The following is a 23,471-nucleotide window of genomic DNA, read 5'->3' as shown; positions in this document are numbered from 1 at the left end:
CACCTAGCGGTTAAAATTAAAATTTTCAAAAAACGTGAAAATATATAATTTTGGTAGAACGTGTCCCCCGGCACGTATAATGTACAGTACAAATTTCATCTTTCTAGAAAACATAGTTTTTGAAAATAATCACTTTTTCGATCATACACCCTGTATGCATTTACGCCCAGAGTTTATCAGCTCCTTTTATATGATAAGCAAGAAACTAATCTGAATTAATCGAAACCCGACAGATAGAAGGTGAACAGATTTCAGATGCAATTATCCACCGATTTAATTAATTTCGAAATTTCAATTTATATTTTTTTTCATGGTTGTTTTGGGTTTTTGATAAATTTGGGGTAGAAATATTACTTTTACTAAATTTAATTTTTTAATTAAATTAAATCAAATAACTTGGCACCGAACGGAATCTGGTGAACTATAGCAGATACAATTTGAAGTTATAATCCTTGGTGAGGGTCATATAAAAGACTAATTTTATCGTGGTTAACTTGATCAATTGGTGGATCTTAAAATTCATTTTGCACGTGAAAATACGCCGCCATGTTAGTTTAAAGGGAATATAACCTCAGGCATTTGGTGTGGAACACCAACGTTTGCAGCTCTGGCCGCTCTTGCCTTGGCTTTAAATATGTTTGGCGCCACTGTACAGGGGAATTTGAAAAATTGAAGGGGTCTTCCATAAAGATTGCTTTGCAGATTATATTCCCTTTAAATAAGCCTGTTATACCTCACAATCTAAAGGTACTGTCACGCCCAAAAACGTAATTTTGAAATCGGTCAGTAGGTGATTGGTACCCCGTAAGAAAAGCTAAAAATTTAAAAACTAGTTGCGTAGCAACGGAAAGTCGAATAGAAGTAACGCAATATTTTTAGATCGAGGTATCTTACCCATAGAAACCTTTAAGAGTGACTTTCTCTAAAGTTTTTTTATTCGAAAGTAGCTTTAGAATACAGTTTCAAATATTTTTACTAGATTCTTGAAAATTTCTATAATAAGTTTCAAATAAGTCGTTCCTTAAAATACTTTGCACTATAAATATAATATACTTATTTTCATTAAATTTAAAATAATTAAAAGGAAACTAATACAAATCAAAGTTTCACCTACGATCATATAGGATCAGCATAATACGAACTAAATAAATTTAGCCAGGTACCATAAATATCAATTTCTACTTTATTTTTTACGCCTGCGTCACATCGGAATATACCCATCGGATATAAAGCGATACCATCTCGGAATTTCACGGAAATAATAGGCTTTTGCAATATTGTATCCGATTACAAAGGATACAAAGAAATTTTGGAAAAGAAATGGTACTGTACTATTTCCATTAGTGGAAAAGCACGAACTCCTCGGAACAAAAATATTACCAACATAAACATATCCAATGTTAGAACTAACTTGTAAGCTATAGTGCACCTTCGCATACTTTACCCACACCACGCCCTTCTGTACTGCAATATTATCAGAAGCATATGATGTATCACTGACAAGAAAAGTATGCATCGAGGATTTTTAGAAATACCTATAGAGAAATATTAGTAATATATTATTTTTAATAGTATCATAAGTATATGATGCATAACTGACGAGAGAAGTATACACCTAGGACGTTAGTATGAAACATGTACCTTCGCAAGCTCGATGTACTTTGCAATCCCTATAGTGGTTTATTAGTAATATCAGAAGTAAATATCAAATGTTTTTTTAAATCATTGATTTATTCACCAAAAAGTATATTAACTCTAGCAATGTCAATTCAAAATCAAATAAATTAAATTTAATTTTTACTTAGTAATAAAATTTAGTTTTTAATTAGTAAATAAATGTAGTTTTTAATTAGTAAATAAATTTAGTTTTTAATTAGTAAATAAATTTAGTTTTTAATTAGTAAATAAATTTAGTTTTTAATTAGTAAATAAATTTAGTTTTTAATTAGTAAATAAATTTAGTTTTTAATTAGTAAATAAATTTAGTTTTTAATTAGTAAATAAATTTAGTTTTTAATTATTAAATAAATTTTTAGTTTTTAATTAGTAAATAAATTCAGTTTTTAATAAGTAAATAAATTTAGTTTTTAATTAGTAAATAAATTTAGTTTTTAATTAATAAATAAATTTAGTTTTTAATTAGTAAATAAATTTAGTTTTTAATTAGTAAATAAATTTAGTTGTTAATTAGTAAATAAATTTAGTTTTTAATTAGTAAATAAATTTAGTTTTTAATTAGTAAATAAATTTAGTTTTTAATTAGTAAATAAATTTAGTTTTTAATTAGTAAATAAATTTAGTTTTTAATTAGTAAATAAATTTAGTTTTTAATTAGTAAATAAATTTAGTTTTTAATTAGTAAATAAATTTAGTTTTTAATTAATAAATAAATTTAGTTTTTAATTAGTAAATAAATTTAGTTTTTAATTAGTAAATAAATTTAGTTGTTAATTAGTAAATAAATTTAGTTTTTAATTAGTAAATAAATTTAGTTTTTAATTAGTAAATAAATTTAGTTTTTAATTAGTAAATAAATTTAGTTTTTAATTAGTAAATAAATTTAGTTTTTAATTAGTAAATAAATTTAGTTTTTAATTATTAAATAAATTTTTAGTTTTTAATTAGTAAATAAATTCAGTTTTTAATAAGTAAATAAATTTAGTTTTTAATTAGTAAATAAATTTCGTTTTTAATTAGTAAATAAATTTAGTTTTTAATTAGTAAATAAATTTAGTTTTTAATTAATAAATAAATTTAGTTTTTAATTAGTAAATAAATTTAGTTTTTAATTAGTAAATAAATTTAGTTGTTAATTAGTAAATAAATTTAGTTTTTAATTAGTAAATAAATTTAGTTTTTAATTAGTAAATAAATTTAGTTTTTAATTAGTAAATAAATTTAGTTTTTAATTAGTAAATAAATTTAGTTTTTAATTAGTAAATAAATTTAGTTTTTAATTAGTAAATAAATTTAGTTTTTAATTAGTAAATAAATTTAGTTTTTAATTAATAAATAAATTTAGTTTTTAATTAGTAAATAAATTTAGTTTTTAATTAGTAAATAAATTTAGTTGTTAATTAGTAAATAAATTTAGTTTTTAATTAGTAAATAAATTTAGTTTTTAATTAGTAAATAAATTTAGTTTTTAATTAGTAAATAAATTTAGTTTTTAATTAGTAAATAAATTTAGTTTTTAATTAGTAAATAAATTTAGTTTTTAATTAGTAAATAAATTTAGTTTTTAATTAGTAAATAAATTTAGTTTTTAATTAGTAAATAAATTTAGTTTTTAATTAGTAAATAAATTTAGTTTTTAATTAGTAAATAAATTAAGTTTTTAATTAGTAAATAAATTAAGTTTTTAATTAGTAAATTAATTTAGTTTTTAATTATTAAATAAATTTTTAGTTTTTAATTAGTAAATAAATTCAGTTTTTAATAAGTAAATAAATTTAGTTTTTAATTAGTAAATAAATTTAGTTTTTAATTAGTAAATAAATTTAGTTTTTAATTAGTAAATAAATTTAGTTTTTAATTAATAAATAAATTTAGTTTTTAATTAGTAAATAAATTTAGTTTTTAATAAGTAAATAAATTTAGTTGTTAATTAGTAAATAAATTTAGTTTTTAATTAGTAAATAAATTTAGTTTTTAATTAGTAAATAAATTTAGTTTTTAATTAGTAAATAAATTTAGTTTTTAATTAGTAAATAAATTTAGTTTTTAATTAGTAAAAAAAATTAGTTTTTAATTAGTAAAAAAATTTAGTTTTTAATTAGTAAATAAATTTAGTTTTTAATTAGTAAATAAATTTAGTTTTTAATTAGTAAATAAATTTAGTTTTTAATTAGGAAATAAATTTAGTTTTTAATTAGTAAATAAATTAGTTTTTAATTAGTAAATAAATTTAGATTTTAATTAGTAAATAAATTTAGTTTTTAATTAGTAAATAAATTTAGTTTTTAATTAGTAAATAAATTTAGTTTTTAATTAGTAAATAAATTTAGTTTTTAATTAGTAAATAAATTTAGTTTTTAATTAGTAAATAAATTTAGTTTTTAATTAGTAAATAAATTTAGATTTAATTTAAAATTAAATTTAGATTTAATTTAAAATTAAATTTAGTTTTAATTTAAAATTTAATTTAGTTTTAATTTAAAATTTAATTTAGTTTTAATTTAAAATTAAATTTAGTTTCATTTAGTTATTAAATTTAGTTTTAATTTAAAATTAAATTTAGTTTCATTTAGTTATTAAGTTTAGTTTTAATTTAAAATTAATTTAGTTTCATTTAGTTATTAAATTTAGTTTTATTTAGTTATTAAATTTAGGTTTTATGAATAAATTCAGTTTTAATAAGTAATTAAATTTAGGTTTTATGAATAAATTCAGTTTTAATAAGTAATTAAATTTATTTATGATTAATTTAAAGTAAGGTTTACATTACCGCTACGCTCAAATTATTAATCAATTGTGCTAAAAGTTGTAGAACCTATTTTTCATTATGATATTGAATGATGAAAAAAATCAGTTCGTTCTACCTAGGAGCAACAAACACAAGGAGAACGCAGCTAGCCTTTAAACACGCTAACGAAGGGTTGTGTACGAATTTCATTGGACGAGCGTCACGAGCCTTTACGCTGAACGTTTTACGGGCGGGGGGGAAGACAATTTCCGAATTTTCCCATTCCGATGACAACAGGCGCTAATGCGTCTATAGTGAGTTGCAGGCTAAGAAAGACAAAATATATAGTACAATCGGCACAAGGATACCTCAGATCGTTTCCGGTCATTCCACCGCGCGAAATTTGAATTTGGCCATTTTACGGTCAAATTCAAATTTTGCTCTTTTTGTCGTCTTTTAGCGCCATCTAGAGACCGAAATTGGAATCTTTATTTGTAAATTTCATAATTGTGGTGGTGAGCAAATTTAAAAGATAAGGCATTCCTATCATTCTTAAATTTAAAATAGTATTTATAATTATTTAATTTTGTTAATTTATTTCTACGTCTTACCAGTTAAATCGGCAGTTTCTTTTAAAATAGTTAACACGCTTTCTTTGGGGTAACGTTGTCTTAATGAGCTATAGACGTTTAAAATTATGTTTTTATCTTTACTTTTTGACAATAAACCTTTATCGTGATTTTTATAGTAACCTCTTGGGCTATTTAAAATATTTGGAGCTGCAATTATCGAACCTTCTTTAGCTGCATTCAGTAATTAAACTCATGACAACATGAAATTAAAAAATAGATTCCAATTTCGGTTCCTAGATGGCGCGAAAAAACGATGAAACTCCCGAAATTTGAAATTGACCGTAAAGTGGTCAAAATATTACGCGCGGTCGACTGGCCGGAAATGGTCTGAGGTATCCTTGCGCCGACTGTACTATATATTTTGTTTTTCTTAGCCTGCAACTGACTATAGCCAATGAAGAATGTACACAAGAAAATCCACGACATTTGAAGGGTTGCGTTCTCCTTATGTGGGGTGTTGTGTTTGTTGCTCCTAGGTTCTACCTAATAAAATTTGAAACGTATATATTTTAAAAATTCTAAATGAAATAGTTTTCCACAAAATTACCTGAGCCGATCAAATTAAACACCTTGTACAAAGTGGTAGGCTAATGCACGCACTGAGGAGCTCGTCATACTCTGATAGGGACAGTCAGTTGAAATAGGGATTAGATCAATAAACTACGTGAACCGAATCTAGATGTTTACCTGAATTTGGGAATTTTTTCAAATTACCAACTTTGCATTTAGAGTGGATTTGTTCCGGGAAATTTTCATTTTTCTCATTGGAGAGAATTTAGTCGATTTGTGGAAATGTTTCAGCGGAATTTTAAAAAATTAACCATTTTGAAAAAATACAAAATCATTGCCTCAATTTTTCGTGTATTTCGGTTAGTATTCTAGAATTGTTCTGATTGTCCGATTCCTCACGTTACTATCCTATACACTCTTTTACGAAGTCGGCCATTTCATTACAGGCCTAATTTAAAATAGTACAGGCAAGGGGGCCTGCACGTGCTCATCAGCTTGAGACGTCGCGTACACTTGACCGCGTGAAGCGGCCTTGTATGCACTATTTTAAATCAGACCTGTAATAAAATGGCAGCTCTCACAAATAAGGATATAAAAGAGTGTATTCATTCTGTTGAAATTGGTAATAATGTAGTCCATAAATCTGTTGATAATCACCCAAATTCAGAGATAAGAAAGTGCTAGTACTCCTCAGACGATCTGTAAGTTGGGAAACATTTTTACTTCCGTTGGCAGCGCCGCCCCGGATTCGCAAAAAATATCACGCGCATCTCGGTAAGAGAGAGACAGCGCCCCTGGCGGAGAAGAGGAGCGTAACGGAGGAGCTGAGCGCGGCGGCATCGGAGGATTTCAAACGGCTTCGTCCGTCCGTCAGTGAGTGCAGGCTGCTGATCCACACCAACATCCACGAGCGAGTTTCGCCGTATTATCCGCTTCTCAGATCGCGTTCAGATCGTCAGATCCGTTTCCCTCATCTTAACGCGGTTCGCTTCCAACTTGTCGAGTAAGTTTATTCATTTTTTTATTCATTTTTCGAAAATATTTTTGACGGGCAAAATGATATTTTTGAATAATTGAACATTGTTGCGCTTTTACGGGTTTAAGTTATTTGAAATCGTGACTGTATGATTATAATAACTAAATTTACTACATTGAAAAACTTTGAATACATTACATGTTTTTAATTTTTAAGGAAAGACTTTTAAACTCGTGATTAAATATTTTTAGCTATTAATTAAGAAAAATTGTAGATCGGAAATCTTGTTTCTCGGTAGTAAATCATATTAATAGTAATATAATAATTCTTAGTAAAATATAATAATTTTTTTATTTAATTCTAATTAATAAAGAATGTTAAGCTCGTGATAAAATATTATTATGAACAAAAATTACAGATGATAAATCTTGTTTCTCAGTAATAAATAGTAATAAGAGTAATGTAAGAATTCTTACTAAATAATAATAAATATTCAACTACTTATTTTAATTAAAAAACGTAAAGCGGGTGATAAAATGTTATTACCTGTTAATTAAGGACAACTTTAGATGGGAAATATTGTTCTCAGTAAAAAGTAATTAATAATAATTCTTAGTAAATAATAATATATATATTCAAATCTTTATTTTGTTTCATAAAGATTTTTTAGCTCTTGGAAAAATATTTTTATTCTATCAAGCTATTTCTATCATACGGTTCTTGTTACCATTTAGTTTAATTAGTACAATGAGAGATAATAGATTTTTGTTTCTCGCTAATATCATAAGTAACATAATTTATAATGGTATGGCTTTCTCTTTCTTAACCTGGAAATTTAGTAACCTTTGTGGCTTTTCCGTATTCGTCAGCCAAAATGCCAAATATTCGGAATCCCATATGTTATCCAATTACCATACTTCTGGTAAAACGTTACTTATGGTATAACGTTACTTATGGTATTACATTACTTATGGTAAAACGTTACTTATGGTATAACGTTACTTATGGTATTACATTACTTATGGTAAAACGTTACTTATGGTATAACGTTACTTATGGTATTACATTACTTATGGTATTATGTAACTTATGGTATTATGTAATTAAGGTATTACGTAACTTATGGTATTACTTTACTTATGGTATTACGTAACTTATGGTATTACGTAACTTAAGGTATTACGTTACTTATGGTATTACGTTACATATGGTATTACGTTACTTAAAGTATAACGTAACTTAAGGTATTACGTTAATTAAGGTATTACGTAACTTAAGGTATTACGTTAATTAGGGTATTACGTTAATTATGGTATTAATTTAATTAGGTTATTACGTTAATTAGGGTATTACGTTAATTAAGGTATTACGTAACTTAAGGTATTACGTAACTTTAGGTATTACGTAATTAAGGTATTACGTAACTTATGGTATTACGTTACTTATGGTATTACGTAACTTATGGGATTACGTAACTTATGGTATTACGTTACTTATGGTATTACGTTACTTATGGTATTACGTAACTTAAGGTATTACGTTACTTATGGTATTACGTTACTTAAAGTATAACGTAACTTAAGGTATTACGTAACTTAAGGTATTACGTAACTTAAGGTATTACGTTAATTAGGGTATTACGTTAATTATGGTATTACGTTAATTAGGGTATTACGTTAATTAAGGTATTACGTAACTTAAGGTATTACGTTACTTATGGTATAACGATACTTATGGTATAACGATACTTATGGTATTACGTTACTTATGGTATTACGTTACTTACGGTATTACGTAACTTATGGTATTACGTAACTTATGGTATTACGTAACTTAAGGTATTACGTTACTTATGGTATTACGTTACTTATGGTATTACGTTACTTATGGTATTACGTAACTTATGGTATTACGTAACTTATGGTATTACGTAACTTAAGGTATTACGTTACTTATGGTATTACGTTACTTAAAGTATTACGTTAATTAGGGTATTACGTTCATTATGGTATTACGTTAAATAAAGTATTAATTTAATTAGGTTATTACGTTAATTAGGGTATTACGTTAATTATGGTATTACGTTAATTAGGGTATTACGTTAATTATGGTATTACGTTAATTAGGGTATTACGTTAATTAAGGTATTACGTTACTTATGGTAATATATGCGCGGCTTTAAAAATTGGGTAGAAAACTTGAAATTAAAATTATTTGCGTGGGAAATGTCGGTTACTCAAATAATTTTAAATTATTTTCTAAAATATTAAAATTTTAAATCATTTTGAAGAAATACTATCAAATAGAGCGATTTTGTTTTATTATTATAAATATCTTAATTATTCTTGGTTTAATTATTCGAATTCATCTTTTAAATTTTAATAAATGTGGAAGCAAAATATAATTAAAGGTAATGAGTTTAAAAATAATTAAGTGGCTCGAAAGGACTTACTTAGAAATCACGACTGGTTGTTTTTCTTCTTAGGCCTATAATTAATATTCAATTTAATTAGTCTAATTTGAAACGTGGATGATAAATTAATACGGTTTCCAATTCGGAATAGCTGTGTGTGCAAAACGTATCTGGAAATTGATAAATGCTTTAGTAGCTTATAGCCTCAAGCAGAAACTAACACGCCAGGAGACGCGATGATAAAATTGTTTTGCACCTAGTAAGCGACTTTCTATACAGTAAAATTGGCCTTCATGTTTTGATGTTGCTGTTGCGTCACGGGTGACTTATCGATGACGTTTTATTACGAAAAGCCCTGGACATAAGAGTTAATTCGACGAGGCGCCCTGTTTTTAAGCAAAAAGTTAACTGAACTTCTACGTATTTCATGACGAATGAGCTACATAAAAACAAGTTATAGAAAGGCCTATAGCAATGGCTGCTATTTTGTTGTAAAAAATATGCCATATTTACTTTTATATTTATATTTTGGGGGAATCACAATGTTAAGACGATTTTTAGTGTGTCTTCTAATCCATCTTACACTCAAAGAGTAAGCTATTGGTAGTAAGCTCCTCCCCCGTATCTCATTGGTTCCCTAAAAATGGCGTCATCCGACGTGATTGAAGGTTTAAGGCAAAGGCCGGTGACAGGATAGTCATTCTCCCCAAGTATAAATAAATGTATTTTTGATGGAAAATATAAAAACCACCCAGTATTTATTTTGAACATCGATACAGAGAGAATAATGGAACATCAAATTGAATTGAAATTGAAAGAGTAATGCAAGCGCTTTAAGACAAAATAAATTGTATCAATAGAATAGAAATTGAAAGAGTAATATAAGTACTTTACGACAAAATAAATAATACAAATATTGAGTCCAATGGAAATTAAACATCATAACGCTGTTGATGCGTTGCAGCACCGTCATGCTACTAGTAGAACATAACGCTGTTGATGCGTTGCAGCACCGTCATGCTACTAGTAGAACATAACGCTGTTGATGCGTTGCAGCACCGTCATGCTACTAGTAGAACATAACGCTGTTGATGCGTTGCAGCACCGTCATGCTACTAGTAGAACATAACGCTGTTGATGCGTTGCAGCACCGTCATGCTACTAGTAGAACATAACGCAGTTGATGTGTTGCAGCACCGTCATGCTACTACGGTAGTAGAACATAACGCAGTTGATGTGTTGCAGCACCGTCATGCTACTACCGTAGTAGAATATAACGCTGTTGATGCGTTGCAGCACCGTCATGCTACTACCGTAGTAGAATATAACGCTGTTGATGCGTTGCAGCACCGTCATGCTACTACCGTAGTAGAACATAACGCTGTTGATGCGTTGCAGCACCGTCATGCTACTACGGTAGAAGAACATAACGCAGTTGATGTGTTGCAGCACCGTCATGCTACTAGTAGAACATAACGCTGTTGATGCGTTGCAGCACCGTCATGCTACTAGTAGAACATAACGCAGTTGATGTGTTGCAGCACCGTCATGCTACTACGGTAGTAGAACATAACGCAGTTGATGTGTTGCAGCACCGTCATGCTACTACCGTAGTAGAATATAACGCTGTTGATGCGTTGCAGCACCGTCATGCTACTACCGTAGTAGAATATAACGCTGTTGATGTGTTGCACCACCGTCATGCTACTACCGTAGTAGAATATAACGCTGTTGATGCGTTGCAGCACCGTCATGCTACTACGGTAGAAGAACATAACGCAGTTGATGTGTTGCAGCACCGTCATGCTACTACCGTAGTAGAATATAACGCTGTTGATGCGTTGCAGCACCGTTATGCTACTACAGTAGAAGAACATAACGCAGTTGATGTGTTGCAGCACCGTCATGCTACTACCGTAGTAGAATATAACGCTGTTGATGCGTTGCAGCACCGACATGCTACTACGGTAGAAGAACATAACGCAGTTGATGTGTTGCAGCACCGTCATGCTACTACCGTAGTAGAATATAACGCTGTTGATGCGTTGCAGCACCGTTATGCTACTACAGTAGAAGAACATAACGCAGTTGATGTGTTGCAGCACCGTCATGCTACTACCGTAGTAGAATATAACGCTGTTGATGCGTTGCAGCACCGACATGCTACTACGGTAGAAGAACATAACGCAGTTGATGTGTTGCAGCACCGTCATGCTACTACCGTAGTAGAATATAACGCTGTTGATGTGCTTCAGCACCGTCATGCTACTACCGTAGTAGTACTGTTTGATTAAAGAAATATCGTATTGTATTACTTAAAAACATCTTTTACTTATTTTAGCGCCTTCAAATATGAGTAAAGGAATGTGATCCGATTGGTAATATTATCTTTACACTATTGGTAAAATATTTGAACACCATGGACATTGTTTAAGATATGATTTGGCGTTCGTAGTTTTACCTAATTTGACTGGATATGGGGAAGATTTAAGGGGAAACTCTATGAACGTTTAATAACGTTTTCTTTCACCAGATGGTGTAAGGAATCACTCAGAATCGCGCTGTATTGTTAGAGTAACGCTCAAATGATTAGTCTTGAACAAGAGGCGAGATAAAATCTACACGCTTCTAAACATAGTCTGTTAATTATTTCATATCACGGCTACAAAATATGCAAATTAAAATACAAGACTTGTTACGTGTTTAGGTAATTAAAAGATTGCTCCTAACCAATATTTTATGCGAGATTTTGAATTGGACACGAAAGTTTTCTATAGATTTGCGATTACATTTTTATAGAAATGCATGCAATATTTCTATAGTATTCCGATTATGTTTTTCATGGGCATTTAAGTAATTTTTCTATAGGTTTTGATTATATTTCTATAGAAGTGTAAGTAATTTTTCTATGCGATTTCTATTATATTTCTATAGAACTTGAAGTAATTTTTCTATAGATTTTCGAATACATTTCTATGGAAATTTAAGTAATTTTTCTATAGGACTGCTTTACTTAAAGTTTTATAGAAATATAATCAAAGTCCTACAGAAAAACTATTTAAATGTCAATAGAAATGTAATTGAAATACTATAGAAAAATTACTTAAAGTTCTATAGAAATATGGAATTTCTACGGAGAAGACTCGCAAAGGCGAATTTAGCTGAACTTTCCAAACAATCGTAGTTACAATATTTCCGCTCTTAGTTTCTTAATACTCTAGTTTTGGCGACTTGAGATGTAAATAAAGATATTTATTATTTACGTTTGTATATACAGTCACGGCAAATTTTATTCGAATTGGAATGGTCGTCGCAGCAAATTGGTTTTCAAGTGGAAAACGGCAAAAACCTTCCCATACACCAGATAAATACTCCATGACAGAAGTCTATAGCAACGCGTCAAAGGGAAGAAGTGTGAAACCTTAATAAAATTGAGTTACCAGAGAGTTCCAACGTGTAATTATAGAGCCGCGGCTGACAAATACTGCTTTCTACGTACAGGATAATCTCACGCCATGTTCTATTCGTTGCGGGTTTAAGGGGTTTTCCACCGAGATCTTCGGTTTCCCCTTCCATAAAAACTTGTTGAGGTTAACGGTAATAGTTAGTGTAGGGAGCTGTTGGCTCGCGTGGCATGAAGGGCTTGCCACCACCCTCCTACGCATTGTAACCCGGCCACCTGTTACTTGATCACGCACAAGCAACATTGCTTATGTGGTCGAAGGTGGTGCCTTGGGTATTAGCTCTATTTAAAAAAACAAACAAAAAAACCATTATTTTTGCGAATAAAATCATGATTATAATTACAATTAACCTTTTCAGTTTACATAAAGCCCCCTAGCGGGAAACTCGAGAATCTTATAAACTACTCTTGGCAGACGGAAATCAAGCAATGTACGTGGTAGATCGTGGCTCTATATAAACTGGAAAAACTAATTCTGTACATTATACCGTGTTTAAAAATTTAATTTCAAGTTTGCTCCTGTTACAATTCAATAATAAAAATGTTCAGTCCGAAGCCTGGATCCGAACCAGCGCCATTCCGTTTAACAAGAGCTTACGCTACGACTACCAAGTTCAACGGAAGATGTCACTACTGCGCCCAAAAAAAAAATTATTTTAAAAGGATTACAACTTTTCTTTGCTAATCCTATATTCGAAACTCTGAGTCTTTAATTTACGACCAAACTCTGTTATGTTCGGCAGCAGATACTTTCCCTTCTAGCTGGGTTTCTAATAAACTTCTGAACGCGCGAAGAATAATTTGTCAGATCGAATCGAATTTCTTTCGATTAAAAAAACCAGAAGTGGTCAAATTATATTCGTATAGTTCGGGAGTTCGAATTGATCCCGCAGCGAGTCCCTCTCTTTTTGGTGAACCGAATGAATCGCTAATGCATTCGGAATATTTGATTAGGGCTACACGTATTGAGATAGCGGCGTTGAGACAAAACGAAAAAGCCATTACATTCTTTCCCTCTCGCATTTAATTCCGCGATTTTTACTACGGCTAAGTACGTTTTCAAACGAATCGATACCCGAGTAGTGTAAATAAAGACTGCCGATATAAAATTAACGAACTATCCTATTTACATTAATTTACATTTCGAATTGTTGAAAACATTGTTATTAAATAGTGGACCAACAAATAAGGGAATTTTCTGGAAATTAACAACAGTAATAATTATAAATAACGGTATTTTGGTAAATAATTATAAATAACGGTATTTTTGTAAATAATTGTAAATAAAGTTATTTTAGTAAATAATTGTACGGTATTTTAGTAAATAATTGTAAATAACGGTATTTTAGTAAATAATTGTAAATAATGGTATTTTAGTCAATAATTGTAAATAACGGTATTTTGGTAAATAAATGTAAATAACGGTATTTTGGTAAATAATTATAAATAACGGTATTTTGGTAAATAATTATAAATAACGGTATTTTGGTAAATAATTGTAAATAACGGTATTTTTGTAAATAATTATAAATAACGGTATTTTGGTAAATAATTATAAATAACGGTATTTTTGTAAATAATTATAAATAACGGTATTTTGGTAAATAATTATAAATAACGGTATTTTTGTAAATAATTATAAATAACGGTATTTTTGTAAATAATTATAAATAACGGTATTTTGGTAAATAATTATAAATAACGGTATTTTGGTAAATAATTATAAATAACGGTATTTTTGTAAATAATTATAAATAACGGTATTTTGGTAAATAATTATAAATAACGGTATTTTTGTAAATAATTATAAATAACGGTATTTTGGTAAATAATTATAAATAACGGTATTTTTGTAAATAATTATAAATAACGGTATTTTGGTAAATAATTATAAATAACGGTATTTTTGTAAATAATTATAAATAACGGTATTTTTGTAAATAATTATAAATAACGGTATTTTGGTAAATAATTATAAATAACGGTATTTTTGTAAATAATTGTAAATAACGGTATTTTGCTAAATCATTATAAATAACGGTATTTTGCTAAATCATTGGAAATATCAGTATTTTCGTAAATAGTTATAGATAAAAAGTTAAAAAAATTTAAAACCTCTAGAAAGTAATTTATGTTTCAAATTTTTATTTTTCCGATTTGCGGAACATTTTCTGGAAATCAACAACAGTAATACAATTAGTGTTCTACTTCGCTACATACGGGTCCATTGAATATTATTTGTCAATCGTATCAATTGGGAAAACAAACCCTTGGGTTAAAACGAATACAATTTTTCACTGGAAGAAAGCAATCTGAAATCGCTAAAGTATGGCAATTTCGTACGGAAAATCCGCAAACAATGAAAAACGGGGAACAAATAAAAACCGCTCGGCTTTCATTCTTGGGAGATGAGGAAAGCCCGGCTGGAGGTCGGAATTTCACGGAGCGAGATTGAACGATACATCGTCGATGGTGGGCAGAAAACCGGACAGCTGGTTTCTTAATTATCCGCGGGCCTTTTTTCAAACCCCAAACGTCCAAAAAAAACCCGAACATGTTCGGGATATTGGTGAGGTCTTACCGGACAAAGACTGGACGCCGAAAACTGGCATGACAAGAAAACGACACCTCGAAATAAAGCTTGATACCCCACTCAGATGGAAACAAGATGTCACGGACATTTGAGTACGCGCAATCCCCCCGATGTATTAATATCTTTTAAATATTCAATTTAAATTTGAACAAATTTTCATCATCTTGTACATTAACCCTAATAAACCCAAGAGGAATTTTAACGAAAAATGAATTTTTCGAGTTATGTGGTTTTGGAAATAAGGTGTCGAAATGCGAACACCCTAATTTAAATTAATTTTTAGATAAACCGAATTTTTCGAGTTACGTGGTTTTGGAAATAAGGTAGTGAAACGTAAACCCATTAACATAAATTAATTTTTAGGCAAACCGAATTTTTACAGTTACATGGTTTTGGAAACAAGGTAACCCAACGAAAATGTTTTTTGGAGTTTAGATGGTGCCTGTATCAATTGGTACGAAATTCAAATATCACAAAATTTAGTGCGTACGCGGGTTCAAAGCTCCCGCGAATTGGCGAAAAAACCTCTAAGCCCCGGCTGCACTATAAATTGCAATGCATGACACCAAATACTGGTTTTTCTATCACTATATCAATTTACAATGCCATATCTCAAAAAAGAACTAATTACCGCGAAAAAAACCTTAAGCCTCGGCTGCATTGTAAATTGCCGTATATAACACCACTTTTACACCAGACACTTGGTTTTCAATGCAAATTTACAATGCCATATCTCAAAGTATTTTCATTTAAGGGACGAAAAACCCCCCTTTGGTGATTAAAAACGGCGCTGCACTGATCTGATTAGATAGAGGGAACTAATACCGATTGAACGACACCCCAATTAAATCTCTATCAAGTGCCGTTGAAGATAATTTAATGTTTAGCGGGGTATTCACTTGCATCACCGCCAACGGCAGCATCGAAAGTAACAGCCTCTTTCCCTTCTACAATTAGAGGGGATGAGACTAAAAAAAGTGTTCCAAAAAAACCACCTTTTTGGAGAAAAGTCCAGGCCAGTGGCAAATAGTGGAAAATTGGCCAAAAGTGGAAAATATCGGCTAATAATGAAAAAATGCATTTTAAAGCTTAAAAATGTTATTGGAATTAATTTTTTAAGAAGTTTATCGTAAAAATGTCTTAGATTACAATGTTAGAATTAATTATTCCAAATAAATTAACAGGTTATTCTAATGTTAATCAGAATCTGACCATTCCTATGCGTATATATTTGCCTTAAGTAGCTCAAATCTGAAATTTCTGTGTTAAAATATTTTTTATTATTATCTTATAATTTTCTGTGGTAAAAATATTTATAGGCCACTTTTAGCCAGATTGGGCCACTAAATTCCCTTTTGTCCAGGCCGGAATTTAGCACTATTTTCCACACTATAGACTCTTAAACGCACCTGCCTAATCGACCGCCATGACCTTACAGTCTACGGGGAGGGTGTTTAAAAACCGGTTTTGGGGGGATGAAATTTCTGCGGTAGAGGGCTTGCTCGTCGGTTGCCTGTACGATAATGGCAGCGCCCAATAAACGTTTCTAAAAAGAGTGTATTGTCCACCTGGAATTTTGGCTAAAAAGGTATGTAGATATAAAGTCGAATATCGCTATATAACACTAAAATGGGCAAATGACCAACTTAGGGGCCCTCGATCTCCAAAATTCATAACGGGCTACTGAGGGTTTGATAGTTCATTTCGATGGAGATATCCCTGTCCATTCTAAGCCTAATTCTTGGAGAGTTATAGACTGTACAAACAAATCCTTTAGGAATGTGTGAAAAAAAGGGCTTGATGACTACACTCTGGTTTATGGAACTACCAGGTAGTGGGCGTAGTTGGGTAGGCGGAAACGAAGACGCGTGAACCAAGCAACGAGTGGCCAAAAAGGCAAAATGTAGTCCGGCGCCTAAGTCGCCATCTATCGTGAATTCGAACGCTTGGGACGAAAGCATAGTAATAATATTTTAATGTCAATTTAATTCATAATTTTATTTTACCTCTAATTTAATTCCTAATTTTAATTTACCTTTAATTTATTTCTTAATTTTAAGTTACTTTTAATTTACTTTCAATTTATTTTTTAATTCTTAGTTACTATTAATTTAATTCTTATTTGATTTTACTCTTAATTTATTTCTTAATTTTAATTTACAATTAGTTTAATTCTTAATTTTCATTTACTTTTAAATTAATTGTTATTTTCAATTTACAATTAGTTTTATTCTTCATTTTAATTTACTTTTAAATGAAATCTTATTTTTAATTTACTTTTAAATGAAATCTTATTTTTAATTTACTTTTAAATGAAATCTTATTTTTAACTTACTTTTAAATGAAATCTTATTTTTAATTTACTTTTAAATGAAATCTTATTTTTAATTTACTTTTAACTGAAATCTTATTTTTAATTTACTTTTAAATGAAATCTTATTTTTAATTTACTTTTAAATGAAATCTTATTTTTAATTTACTTTTAAATGAAATCTTATTTTTAATTTAATTTTAAATGAAATCTTATTTTTAATTTACTTTTAAATGAAATCTTATTTTTAATTTACTTTTAAATGAAATCTTATTTTCAATTTACAATTAGTTTTATTCTTAATTTTAATTTACAATTAGTTTTATTCTTAATTTTAATTTACAATTAGTTTTATTCTTGATTTTAATTTACAATTAGTTTTATTCTTTATTTTAATTTACAATTAGTTTTATTCTTAATTTTAATTTACAATTAGTTTCATTCTTAATTTTAATTTACAATTAGTTTTATTCTTAATTTTAGTTTACAATTAGTTTTATTCTTGATTTTAATTTACAATTAGTTTTATTCTTGATTTTAATTTACAATTAGTTTTATTCTTGATTTTAATTTACAATTAGTTTTATTCTTTATTTTAATTTACAATTAGTTTTATTCTTAATTTTAATTTACAATTAGTTTTATTCTTAATTTTAATTTACAATTAGTTTTATTCTTAATTTTAATTTACAATTAGTTTTATTCTTAATTTTAATTTACAATTAGTTTTATTCTTAATTTTAATTTACAATTAGTTTTATTCTTAATTTTAATTTACAATTAGTTTATTCTTAATTTTAATTTACAATTAGTTTTACTCTTAATTTTAATTTACAATTAGTTTTATTCTTAATTTTAATTTACAATTAGTTTTATTCTTAATTTTAATTTACAATTAGTTTTATTCTTAATTTTAATTTACAATTAGTTTTATTCTTAATTTTAATTTACAATTAGTTTTATTCTTGATTTTAATTTACAATTAGTTTTATTCTTTATTTTAATTTACAATTAGTTTTATTCTTAATTTTAATTTACAATTAGTTTCATTCTTAATTTTAATTTACAATTAGTTTTATTCTTAATTTTAGTTTACAATTAGTTTTATTCTTGATTTTAATTTACAATTAGTTTTATTCTTGATTTTAATTTACAATTAGTTTTATTCTTGATTTTAATTTACAATTAGTTTTATTCTTTATTTTAATTTACAATTAGTTTTATTCTTAATTTTAATTTACAATTAGTTTTATTCTTAATTTTAATTTACAATTAGTTTTATTCTTAATTTTAATTTACAATTAGTTTTATTCTTAATTTTAATTTACAATTAGTTTTATTCTTAATTTTAATTTACAATTAGTTTTATTCTTAATTTTAATTTACAATTAGTTTATTCTTAATTTTAATTTACAATTAGTTTTACTCTTAATTTTAATTTACAATTAGTTTTATTCTTAATTTTAATTTACAATTAGTTTTATTCTTAATTTTAATTTACAATTAGTTTTATTCTTAATTTTAGTTTACAATTAGTTTTATTCTTTATTTTAATTTACAATTAGTTTTATTCTTTATTTTAATTTACAATTAGTTTTATTCTTAATTTTAATTTACAATTAGTTTCATTCTTAATTTTAATTTACAATTAGTTTTATTCTTAATTTTAATTTACAATTAGTTTTATTCTTAATTTTAATTTACAATTAGTTTTATTCTTAATTTTAATTTACTTTTAAATAAAATCATATTTTTAATTTACAATTAGTTTAATTCTTAATTTTAATTTACTATTAATTTAATTCTTAATTTTAAGTTCCGATTAATTTAATTATTAATAAATAAAGTAACGTGGCCTTCTTGTTTTATTGTGGCTTTTACGCCACACAGTATCTTTCTTTTACATGTCGCGAGGAATATAGCTTTTTCCAGCGCGCGTGCAAATCGCCCGTGCAAAGAATATACTAATAAAGCCGTGTCTTGTGACGTGAGAGCAATATTTTACAAGCTGGACAAGACCACTTTTTATTTTATAAAATCACTTATTACGCTTTTAAACTTAACGTCCGCCCACTAAATAGGGAGCTCCATATATGTAGAACAGACAGCGGCGAAGCCCTCTATACCCTAGGATTAAAATGGCAGAGTATAGTTCCGGCGTCCTCAAAGACGCGCTGAACCAAAAAGAAGAAATTGCCAAGGAAATTTTGCGATTAATCAGGGAAGAAACGGGAAATAACGTGTCTAGAATGGAAGCACCGACGTACGCGTTTGACGGGAAAAAACCCCATCTAACGCCAACAAGAAAATCAAATGTGAACACGGGTACACGAGCGAGGGGTATTCTTTAGTTTTCTCGCCTAGCGCGGGCTGGATCGTTGATAAGACTGCCAAAGATGTTTCGGGGTGGCGTTGAAGGCGGTTTCGCCTGACTAACGGCCATACGCCAATCCGAGTGTCAGATCTAGGGCGCTGTCGGCCCGTCATTGCGCGAGAGACCGAGGCTTAGAATAGCCACGTGCAAATGCCTATTTTTCGACAACGGACGCGTTTGACCTTTTTTAACCTTTTTGATAAGATTCGATTTGATAATCTCTCTTTTAGGAGTGCTAATTTAGCACCGAAAGGGTTCCTTCTGTAATGGTATTTCTTTTGTTAGGATTCCACCTTTGAGTTACGATTTCTAAAATGCAAGTTTTCGGTCTCTTTTCGATGGTCGTTTATTTCAAGCGTTTCTGGCCAATTCGCAAACTTTTGTACGAGACTGTCGGAAGCCGTTGTTGAAGCGAAGGTCAGAGAGTTTAGTGGTCTCTATAATTTGAATAAAGCCTTTCTCTATCGACCGTACAAGATGGAGAAAGTTCTATAAAGGCCTGGGACCTTTGCAAAATGCTGCCTTTGCGGTTTTGGAGCGTATAAAGTTACCCAGAAAGCGTACAACCTTTAAGCTATGTTTCCAATAACGTTTTAAAACTGAAAAAAGTCGAACTTGGTCCATGGGGATTTTCAACAGACTACCAACATGCTTCGCAAGAAGCTCGTATTTTTGGTATTTGGAAACAATACTCTTTAGTGCTCCAGTACCGGCTCTTCAATACCTCAGAGCCGGAGCCCCTTTGGAGCTAGAGCCGTGTGGAGCGCTATAGCTCTAGCTTAAAGGAACGCTCCTTACAAGGAGAGTACCCGAGGTGTTTATTGCCGATTTAGTTCAAAGTCGGCCGTAATGTAGACCTATATGAGATATGAAATTTCCCAAAAGGAGACGTTGCACTACCCATTCGATTTGCCATGGCAACCGAAAATGTTTTTGACCACTTACAACCAAAATAAGATTTTTTCCTTATTTTACCCAAAATTTGTTACAAATTTACCCTAAAAATGTTTCAATTTACCCAAACTTGATGAAATTTACCTAAATGTGGTCCAAATTACACATTTCGTGATTTTCAAAACCGAGAAAATCCCATGCTTTTTTAAATGGAGATTTTATTGTTTTAAGTGATCAAAAACATTTTCGGTTGCCATGGTAAATCGAATGGGTAGTGCAACGTCTCCTTTTGGGAAATTTCATATTTCATATAGGTCTACATTACGCCCGACTTTGAACAAAATCGGCAATAAACACCTCGGGTACTCTCCTTGTTAGTCATTCTAAGATAGCTTTGAGTTGGGCCAGCACCTATCTACTTAAGATTTTAGTTTCGCTTTGTATGGACAATGTTCCAACTATTTAACATTCTAGGATAGCTTTTGGATGGACATGGACCCAGATATTTCAGATTTTAATATAGCTTTTGAGTGGGTGAGGACCTAGTTATCTAGAATTCTAGGATCGCTTTGAGTAAGCAAGAACCCGGCTATCGCGTTGGGTGGGTGAGGACCCAGTTATTTAGAATTCTAGGCCTCCAATATTACGGATTTATGGGGAAGAATTATTTTGCTCAACTATTAAAAATGTTATAATCACTTTAAGTATGCCTTAGTATTCTAGAGTCGCTTTGGGTGCGCGATGGAAAAACTGTGATAGATTGTGCCTCAATTTTTTCCGTAAAATTTTAAATCGGATCATTGTAGGAACACTGCTTTTTTCAATTATGTTAAACGATTACAACTCAAAAAATCACGAAAAGATAAATTTAAATCCTTTGAGGAAAATGGCAAAGAAATTGGTTAGGAGTCCTCAATAACCTATTTCTGGCGAACAAATGGAAAAACTAAAGAATCAAGTAAGAGGATTGAATAATAAAGGAGAAAGATCCGGGAATTTAAGGCTCCACTCCGAAGAGCCCGCTATGAGAACATTTCGGAGAATCTCTCAGTCAACCAAAAGTTGGTTCTTCTCCTCGGAGAGGTCTCGCAGAAATCTTTGGCTTTCCTACAAATCCCGACCATAAAGTGACGTTGCAACTTCTTAAACGTTCTGCATGGCGGAAAGGACCGACCATAAATGATATTGCGTCCCCGGGTCGCTTTTACTTTCCCGTTTACAATTTGGATTATATTACTAGAGCAATCCGAGAGCGCTTCCAGATCGATCTCGGAGTCTTACGAGAGCCGTAAGGCCGGGAATTATATATGTGTACACTGGGAATGTCTAAGACTGCATTGTTACCGTTTTGTAATCGAAGAAACGTGGCACACATTTTCTGGCCATCGTTGCTAAGAAGCCACAGCCGCCACCGTGGAAAAACTTAAAGACGTTCATTCGGAAAAAAAACATAACGGAAAATGAATTTAAGAGAGTTGGGGATGATTTTTAACCTATTGAGCTATTTAAATAACGTCTTCTTAAATAAATGTTCAAATTTATTAACGAATGAATTTATATAACCATTTCTCTAACATATACTGACAAGGAGACATCCCGAAGTGTAACCCACCGATTTTGTTCAAACTCGGGGGATTGGTAGACCTTCATGTAACTTGAAAAATCCTAAAGGGAATTTATTCAATGGGCAACCGTTTTGCCATGGCAACGAAAAATGTATTTGACAATACAAAATATTTAATTTTCCCATTGAAAATAACACGGGATTTTGACCTCAAATTGATCAAAAGTTGATCAGTTTTGATGTTTTTTTGTCAATTTTTAACTATTTTTTCTATTTTTGGCATTTTTGAAATTTTGAAATTGGTTAAAATTTTTCACAGGGGGGGGGGGGGGGGGGCTAGGAATCGTTCAGAATCCCATTGAATAAATTCCCTTTAGGATTTTTCAAGTTACATAAGGGTCTACCAATCCCCCGAGTTTGAACAAAATCGGTGGGTTACACTTCGGGATGTCTCCTTGTGAGTATCCGATATCTAGTGTTAATTTCAATTACTCCAAAACTACCACTTCAAGCAACTGTCGGCTCTATCAATGCCCCCTGTATTATGAAAACGCCCCTGTTATTAGAGATGGCCGTGAATCTATCCGATTCTTCGAAAAATTGTGAGTTTAGTGGGAAGTGTGGTGCCATCTATTAATGGCAAAGGAAGCTAATATTCAAAATAGCCAAATGATAACGTCGTCATTGAGCTATTGTAGAGTATTATAGTTAGACAACTTATATTCTACTTACTTACATCCCATGTAAAACATATTGTTTAAAATTATTGTAAATTATGTTATTGACCAATTTACAAACGATTCAATCAACGCGTGGGGCACCTATAAGTATCGCCTTTTGGTTCAAAATGTAGCTTAACTATCTTGTTTTGATGTCGACGATAGCGACATCTGTTGAAGAAAGAGGTACTTGACGTAGAGCCGACAATCGCTTTGACTACCCCTAAATAATTTTCTACTCGCTGTAATTTGTCTGTAATCTTTAAAATCTGTTGTACAGAAAAATATAGTGGTTAGCTCCTCAATTTTCATCGTAATCCTAGTCTTTTAATATTTATTGTTTATCTAATCCTTATCCGCGCTTATCCTATGTTTAAGAGGACACTGTTGTATTAAATCTGTAAATTCGCAAGACGTCCTTGTTGAACAGCCCCCTTAAAACACCCGGGTATCAGATCAGGAGTTGGAGAAATGATCATGAGCCTTCCACGAAAGTTACATTCTAGCTTATGGCGGCCACCCCCGACAGAGCAATTTCGATCAGACCTCCGTCTTTCTCTGAATACTGTACTTAAACGTTTTCTTATTTCTCCTTTCCGCTCCATTTGGACTCGACC

General features: G+C 30.0%; 1 protein-coding gene across 2 annotated transcripts in view; it reads left to right on the top strand.

The window, feature by feature from the left end:
* Nucleotides 1–6,424: 6,424 nt before the first annotated feature.
* LOC149936626 (A-type potassium channel modulatory protein KCNIP1-like) overlaps nt 6,425–23,471 on the top strand; it is a 264,237-nt gene continuing 247,190 nt past the window's right edge. For both annotated transcript variants that reach the window (XM_090180920.1, XM_090180919.1), the window contains exon 1: nt 6,425–6,550. The gene's annotated coding sequence lies outside the window, so the exon portion shown is untranslated. The remainder of the gene's footprint in view (nt 6,551–23,471) is intronic.

This window comes from Leiobunum rupestre, chromosome 7 (assembly GCF_980474605.1).
Source record: "Leiobunum rupestre chromosome 7, qqLeiRupe1.1.hap1, whole genome shotgun sequence".
Lineage (NCBI taxonomy): Eukaryota > Metazoa > Arthropoda > Arachnida > Opiliones > Sclerosomatidae > Leiobunum > Leiobunum rupestre.
Note: the sequence above shows the minus strand (reverse complement) of the source record. Positions and strands in the feature narration are given on the sequence as shown.